Source organism: Salarias fasciatus, chromosome 7, assembly GCF_902148845.1.
Source record: "Salarias fasciatus chromosome 7, fSalaFa1.1, whole genome shotgun sequence".
NCBI lineage: Eukaryota > Metazoa > Chordata > Actinopteri > Blenniiformes > Blenniidae > Salarias > Salarias fasciatus.
The window spans coordinates 11,736,911-11,745,830 of NC_043751.1; positions in this window are offsets into that span (position 1 = coordinate 11,736,911).

Genomic DNA, 8,920 nt, shown 5'->3' on the forward strand with positions numbered 1-8,920 from the left:
GAGAAAAAAAAATCCCTGGAAGTCCAACCATGGCAGAGGCATTCCTCAAATCCTTCTGATTATCTTGGCTCCACCAACACCTCGTACACAAAAGGGTTATTTCCATGGACATACTGTATATCCATCCAGCCTAACTGTGCCCAGACCGCTGTGGGTGTTTGTTAGTAGTGATCGAATAACGTGAACCGAGAAGGTCAGATTCTCTGTTGACTTTGCGCCGCGCTGCAGAGAGAGCTGAGGCAGAAGAGGTGGAGCTCAAGGACGGTCGCCGATTTACAGCTACGCTACAGCTAATAAAAGTAGCCAAGCAGCCGCGACAGGGCCGAGGGCCGCGTTTCAGTCAGAAGCTATGGCACACGGTTTTTTGTTTTTACTCCAGAGTTTTCATAAGGTTATACCATAATGTCAGACCATTTCATCACTCGCACCACTACAAGGACTCCGTTCAGTGTCGCCTCTCGCCCGGGCACTAACACGGCTGTGTTCAATTGGAAATGAATTCGCCCCATTAAAGCTCAGATTATTTTTTCTTTCCTGAGCTAATTAATTTGCTGAATGCCCGGTAAGGGGAGATTACCGCCTGAGACCCACTAATGAAAAGAAACAGTGGAAAATGTGCAGAATTTAAACAGTGAGCTCTGAGGAGCCAGCACTCTAATTTAGTGTGAAAGCTTTGGAAACATCAGGCTACCACTGGAAACAGGGGAAAGATAATGCCCCCGCTCTGTTTATCTACTCCTGGTGTTTATCTGACCGACTGATTAGGCATGCAAGGAGAATTAAATAGAGAATAACTCAGCTACCGTATGTACGAACGGCCTGTTGTAATCGTCTCAAGGCATCCGATGAAGGTAGATCTTCACACAAAAAAGTAAGCTAAGACTTTTAAAAAGTGTTTTCTCAGCACTGGCGTATGTTTTCATATATTTGCAGTGGTTGAACATTAGAACGTATTTACCTTTTGTTAAATAAAGTTGTTGTATTTCACATGCTTTCACATATCCGGCTCTCTGTTCTCCTGTACAGTTTTATAAGAGTTGTAAATAAGAACATTGCCTTATTGTGCTCTATTTATTATCATGTGGGAAGACCAGGAATTTTGTCTGCTTGCTTTGAGTGGTGAGAAACCAGACGAGGCTCCTGTTGTACAAATGGTTGGAAGCGACTGTGAAAGACATTCGCGCACACACCCTCTGCACTGTAGCTCGGCTGTATATAATAAAAGTCCATTTCATTATTTTCTGGCTTGCTCCTTTGGCTTGGGGGAAACTTGACTACGAGCTCATCCCTTCCACGCTTTGCTTTCATTGGAGGGTGAAACGTGTCGTGTGTTTCTTTTGGAGGCCGCCGGTTTAACTCCTCAGCTGACCAAGCAGGGTCAAGGTAAGTCTCGGGCCGCGGTTTCCAGCCAAATAAAAGCTCCCGGGCTCCTTGTTTCACTGGATCCCTTTCGCAATTGCAATCACCACGGAAAAGGAAGAGAAAGAAAAAAAATAACACGCTCCCTGTGCCTACTTTGAACTTCAGTATTCCATAACCCACTGAGGGAGGCATGCAGAGGAAAAGAGAATATGTCTCGTATTACCACTCAATTATATTTGCCTTCAAAGGCCAAGAAATACTGGGGATGTCCCAAGATCAGCACAGCCCTGCATCAAGAGAGAGAACGAGGAGAGGGGGGGGGGGCAGGACCTGGTGCTGGAGGAGAAAGCAAAGTCATTTTTCAATTAGCCAGGGGGACTGCGAGTGCAGTGCTCCACTGCCTCCTGTCCTCCTTTGGTTTCTGTCAGTATTAGGGGATTTCAGAAGGGAGAGAGAGAGAGAGAGAGAGAGAGAGAGACAGACCCCACGGCTCGCTCTGTCTGCAGAGGCTGCTCTGCCGCCTGTTGCTCCTCTTTCATCTCACGACGAGACAGAGAGAAGAGAGAGACTCCCACTTCAAAAGGCAGTTTGATCTCACAAGTACACAGGAGCACAACCTAAAAGAGGATCTGAGGAAGCATTTAAAAGAATATAAGGGCTGCACTCTCACAGATGCCGGCCGGTCGGACCTGAGCGTCCCACAGTCTGCGCAGAGGAGGGACTCCAGCAAGAGCCTGACATGAGGGACTGTCTGAGCTTTAACTGATCGCTCCTGCTGTCTTTGATGCTGCCACCTTCACCACGCGCAGAACAGGACTTCATTATGCTGCCAAAGCCGGCTGCTGCAACACACCAGGCTCCGGTCGCGTTCACACCCTCGCCCTCTCAAACGCTGTTTGATAAAAGTCTGACGTCTCAAAGAGCTGCAGAGTAACAAAGTACTCTGCTTTGTTTCTGTACTTAAGCAGATTTCTCAGGTATCTCTTCTATATTTCTGACATTGTGCTTTTATTCGCTACATTTGAACACACTTTCTTTCTTCAAACCACTTTGTTGCTTCTGAAAAGCTCCACAGACGATGATTCAGAGTTACAGTAAGAGGCTCAAAGCAGCTGGCGATAACGTTTGATACTAAAAGTGCTTGCACGAGTAATGAATGTGTGCAATACTTCCTGTTTCAGCTTCAAGAATAAAAGACCTTCATAAATAAAAAGGTTTAAATAGAATGAAGTGTTTCTATGAAATTCAGCCAGACTGCTTCCTGCTGTTTATTTTAAATGATTTCATTTCTCAAAACTGTGATGCAAGTTGAATGATCTGTTTCATTGTTTAAACCAATGCATCCATGTTCACACAGCTTCTCAATAACACTTATTACACTAAAGTGCATAAGCACATATTCACTTGAACACACATATGAGCTTTTGAATGCAATACATATATGCACATCTGTATACATCTACATGCACCTGTTTGCATGCATATATATATGTCCATATGACCACCACCACGACTCAGTTCAGCATAAATTTAAAATGATGTTGCCTTTTTTAACATTATATTTGAAAACTCTTTTGTTTTTGTTTTTTACTTGAGTAAAGACGTGAATCTGTCCTTTGATTCCCACGTTATTCTCTTCCAAAAACATGTATATATTAAGAAGAAGGACTTTTGCCCACGATGAAAAGCTTTGAGGGGAAGATGGAGTTTCAAAGCTGTATTCTCACTTTCATGACCATGTCCATAACAGAGGGATTCCTGCCAAAGTCTTGACTGTTTTCTGTATTTTATATTCTGTTGATGAGTTCTTTCATATTAATCGTCACAGCAGATGTTGCACTTGTGCTTTGTTTACGTCTTCCAATATTAATAATGTCAGTGTGGGTGTTTTCCATCTCCAACTTTCAGGCTCTGGTTTGTACATGATGAAAATCACAAAAGGACACATTCTGTCTATATGTAACCATGGAGTTTGATCGTCATGTTATGACCGACTCCTGCCCTACATTCTCCTCTTCTGTTAAAAAAAGACAACCAAACAGGGCCAGCTGAGCGGCCGTGGTTATTGGGTTGGTAGTCGCCGGGCTGCGCGGCTGCTCCTGCCCTCCACCCACCGCGGGGGTGCTCGGAGGCCACCTGTCCAGAGAGGCCCAGGCATGTAGAGGCCCAGCAGTGCTATATGAAAGCAGATATGTGTCAACAGGTGTATGTGTGTTTCCGTGTGTGTGTGTGTGTGTGTGTGTGCATACATGCATGTGCATGTTTGTACTGTAACCTCCAGGACTGGGACAAACAATGTCAGCAGCAGCTGATGCCAGCCACTCTGTCAGGAGTTGTCCCTAAATAACTGAGGCCAGCAGTTGCCTGGAGAGCAGTTGTTGGAGCTCCTTCACCCTCCCCCTCCCCCTCCCCCTCCCCCTCCCCCACCCCCACCTCCACCCCCACCCCCACCTCGGCTCACCACAGAATATGTGTCATCCCCATTTCTGCTCTCCGAGAGTCGTTCAGACGGCCGGACCGTGGTATGGTTGGCTTCGGCAAGCTTTCACCCAACACCCTGACACACATTTGACACACTCTCAACGGCTCACTCCTGGGACGTTACGTGTATTTTAGTCTCAGCTTACAAATGATTGAACCAATTTTCTTTTAGGTATTTATTTACATAAGCGTCATAATAGTCCCCTTGCAATAGAACACTGGAGTCCATTTGGAACACATTACGATTTGCAACAAAATGGAAATAAAAAACAATAGAAACAATGCGGATCCCTGCAGTACACTGTTAAAAATCACAACATAATTTAACTTTATTGAAGCAAGAAAAATTATCTGGTTGTGTTTAAAAAAAAAAAGGCTTATGGGGCTAGAACAAAGAACTCTTTGTGATTATGGTGAGTCAAAAGTCAAGGTTGAAAAGGAAGACATCAGCAGCTTGATGGTGTTTCACCTCACAGCATCAAACCCTAAAGCACGGACTTGGTTTTATGGTTTTCTTTTGGGAAAAACAAAAGCGACGAGGTTCTTTTTTATTGATCAATCCTACATTGAGCTCCGGTTGAGGCCCGACTCAGAAACTCGGTTCCTCATGCTCGCAGATACAGTATGCCCTTTGACCTCCCCTCTGTTTGGTCCAAGCAGGACGACATCACCCCTTGGGATAATAAATCAGTCGGAGGCCGAGAGGTTAGATCGACCCCCTGGTGACCTTTGACCTTACGAGTTTCTCCTCAGCCATATGCCTGTGGCTCTACGACGCCTCTGACTCAGGCCAGAGGCAAACCTGGCCGCAGCGCAACAACACAACCAGGCCCTGCTCGGACTGGAGGATCTGTCTGAGCTGCTCGTTTTAACATCCTGGGCTGAACCGGCTGGAGAATCGCCCCCCGCCCACGGCCGGCCCGGGCAAGTGTGGCTGCCGCTAATGTGCTGCTAAGGCTGCTGCCGATTTGAACCGAAGTCCGGACGCATTTTGAAGGGTGCGAGGTGTGGAAGAGGCAGGAGGAGCTGGGGGCATCCCTATATAGGTCATATTATTGAGTAAGAAAATCCCAAACCCCCCCCCCACCCACCCAGACATGGAGCGAATTCCAGATGAGAAACTGGAAGGACTTCAGTGGTGCAGAGGGGTTTGGCCAGCCGGGGCAGAATGTGAGGCACGGCGGACAGCTGCGCCGCAGAGCTACTGTAACACAGACAGGGCAGGAGGAGGGGCGGGTACTGCGAAACAAGTCAGAAATACTGCGTACAGCCTCTCACTCTTGTGAAAGGTTTAGATGCTTTCTTTTTCTTTTTTTTTTGGACTGATGTTAATTAGAAAGAGGAAGTGAAAACACAACATGTACACAAGGATTCTTTGAAAAACCTGCCAGGCAGTTCTGCGTAACATGATTTCTTTGTCACTCACCTCTTATTACACACCACAGCAGTTCTCAGAAGTGGTGTGTGAAAAAACGAGGCAGAAGTGATGAGGAGGGAGATAGAACAGATTCAGACTGAAATCCAGATCACAGCTGTTATTTTCTGAAAATGCATATTTTTATTTTTATTTCACTGGAAGTCTAATAAAGACAACAACACACAAAAGCTTGCGGGGTTCAGTGGGTTAAATTCTGTGAAACTGAGCATTTGCCCCACCCTTTGAAAACCCCTTATTAAACTGTTTTTCTTTTTTCAGTGAGTTAATGGATTCTGAAGGATCTTTGTGTTAAAATGATTAATATTGGTCTGTTATATTTGCACAGCAAGGAAGACAAAATTCCCCCCAAACAGCAATACCGTCACCGTACAATGAGTGGAAATTGAAAACAAAACGGAAAGAAAAAAAGAAATTTCAGGGAGTCGATGGACCACATCCATCCACAGCGGAGGCACGTCTCGCACGGTGAAGAGTCTGCTTTTCTCATTAGGCCCTGCGTTGGAGAACATGTTCACTCTTTCTTATTGCAGGAATCTTTTCAACACCAGAACTGAGGACAGCAGAGCGCGGACGAACCACAAGCCTCCTGATGAGGGCAGCAGAAACCGAACACAAGAAAGAGGGGGTTGTTTTTTTTTTTTTCTTTTAAATGTTTGAGTATATTCACATGAAATGAGTGGCTGCATGCATTTCTGGTGTCAGTCCAAAACAAAACTTAGGACAATTTTCCATGAGGTGTCATTTGAACCGAGCGGTCTGGACGTCCTGACAGGTCGACTCAGAGCATGGGATGTAATCTGATGTACTGCGGTCAGTGTTGTAAGATGTATTTTGACTGACTGGAATTGTTGGCACATAGGTTTTTTTTTTTTTGTGCAAATGTTACATGCAGTTGCATCATATTTAAATTTTTTTCATCACGTCAAATCCGCATCACGCCCTGACACGCCCACATCCTGTCAGATCCTCCTGTGTGGAAAAGCTCCTGTGTTTACACATAATGTTGTAACACACATCCAGTGTGTTGCTAAAGACTTGCTAAAGATGTAGGACTGAAAGAAGATGTACAATCCATACATATACACAGTTTGACATTATTCTCATGAAAACAGCTCAAAATATTTCACCTCTGACTTCTTACACTCAGACTCATTAGCCTGTATGTTGGGATCAGTTTCTTATTTATCAGGTATTTTGAAAGTAAAATCTGTCTTTATTTTAGAGCTGAAATGAAAATGATGTTGTGCATCGAGTCAGTGAAAAACAAACCCAAACTTAGTAAACTAAACGTACTAACCTATAATCTCTGAGGGGTTAGGGAAGCCAACTTGTAACCAGACTTAAATTCAAAAGACAACAACAAACAAAAATCAATTTAATTTAATTTAATTTAATTTAATTTAATTTAATTTAATTTAATTTAATTTAATTTAATTTAATTTAATTTAATTGGTTCAAAATAGTTTTTAATTAATAAATACAATTTCTTACAATTATTATAGCGGTAGATCATTGAAAAATAATTGATTTCAGATTTATTTATTTATTTATTCATTCATTCATAATCCATACCCACACACACACACACACACACACACACACACACACACACACACCTACACACACACACACACACACACACACACACACACACACACACACACACACACACACACACACAAATCATTTGGTCTCTAAAGTGCACGTAAACACAATTTCCCAGTTGTTTGTTGCTTTTGGCCAAGCAGGACAGATAAAGTTAATGTACCAACAGAGACATCATCAGTGAGATTTATGGAGATACTCCAGTGTAATTCAAGTTATTTATTGCGGGCAGTACTTTTTTCTTTGTTTCTTTCTTCTTTTTTTAAAATCCATTCCAGTGAAAGAGCATCTGAAGTGAAATTAACAGAACTCAGTTGGAAAAGCACTATCTGTTCAGTACAGATGTTTTAGAAGAAGCCTTTATTTCTCAGCCAAATGCATTCAAACTCATCCCTGAGCATTCCTGACAGGATTACAGGGCCAGGTACCATCCACTGGTCGAGAGAGAGAGAGAGAGAGAGAGAGAGAGAGAGAGAGAGAGAGAGAGAGAGAGAGAGAGAGAGAGAGAGAGAGAGAGAGAGAGAGAGAGAGAGAGTGTGTGGGATTGACTGTGCAGCAGCTCGGTCTGCTTGTTGTGCACGTCTCACGCTGCATGCTTGAGCAGATTTGGATTGATAAAAGATAAAGGCCCTTTGATAGGCTGCAGGTGTGCTGCTTTAATGAGCATTACCCAGACTCCCCGGCCTTTCTTTTCCTCAGCCGTACCGCAGATGCACATCTGCACATCTGTCATTCAATGCTCGGCAGCATCTCTAACCCCGTAACCTCTCCTCCCTACCTACCTATCACTCATTCTCAGAACGCCCCCCCCCCCCCTCACACACACACACACACACACACATCACACTGCTGCGTTTGAGGAACCAAAGTGATGTCAGTGCGCCTGCTATTCAGTGAATTGGTTTCCCTGTGTCAATACAGCCTGTCTTGCTCGGTGAATGCAAACCGAGCTGTCCAGAAACGCATTCAAAGCTCCACCCACTCGGGGCATTCCAGTCAGCTAAACAAACATTCAGAAGAAAAAAAATACTGGAAAAAAAAAAAGAAGAAGAAAAAAAAATCTCCTGTTTTTCTGGCCTGCTAAAAAGTACACTGCAGAAACAAAGAAGGAGAAAGAGACAGAGAGAGGGATGTTAGGTGTTTGTTTGCGGGCACTGGCCTTCCCCTCTTTCACAGCCCGAGGTGCCAGGGGAATAGCTTGATGACGTGCGTTGCGGCCTGGGCAGGAAACATGGGGAGGAACTTGTGGCTTTATATTAAGTGCTGGGGCGGTTAACAGGAAAAGATAACCTGTTTCTGTTGATATAGCAAGGAAGTGTGAATTCTTGGCACATGCGAGATGTTGCAGGGAGGAACGGGCCGACAGTGCCTTCCACATCTCTGATTGACTGGCTCACTGGAATTTCCTCGAGTTCACTGTGGTTTTGTTCGGCTGGCTGTGATGGAGTGTTACAGGAATGCTTTCGGGGACATTCCTGCTGCAGGGGGAAAGGTGTTTCTGTCTGTTACATCATGGTGGCTGCAGACTTCTCAGTGATAGCACGGAGACGTGATCGGGTTTTTGGGCGCTTTAAAACACTTCCAGTTTATCTCTGTATTGTTCTGGAGACTGTCTTTAAGAGAATCACGACACAATAATCAGTGTTATGCAACAAGGACTAAGTGGTGGAGAGCCATTATAGGCTGCAGTGAAGAGTCGTTGGTACAGTTCAGTATTTTCATGCAGCTTTCAGCAGCGATGCAGAACTCCTCATGCATACCACCTGTTCTTGAGAGAAAAACACAAACTACCAGCATCAGTGCAACAGAAAGTTCGGGGGACGCAGTAGCGTTTTCCACACGGTGGACGCAGGCTAATGTCTGCTAAAGCAAACAGGAAGGAGAGAGACAGCAGCTCTGTTTAGTGAACGCGGTGCTTCATTACGCTTTCGTCCAAACAACAGGAGGGTTATGTGGGAGTCAAGTGCAAAGCAGGACAATATGATGAAGCTTGATTTCAAACAAGGCAGCACAACAGCTACAGACTTTTAAAAT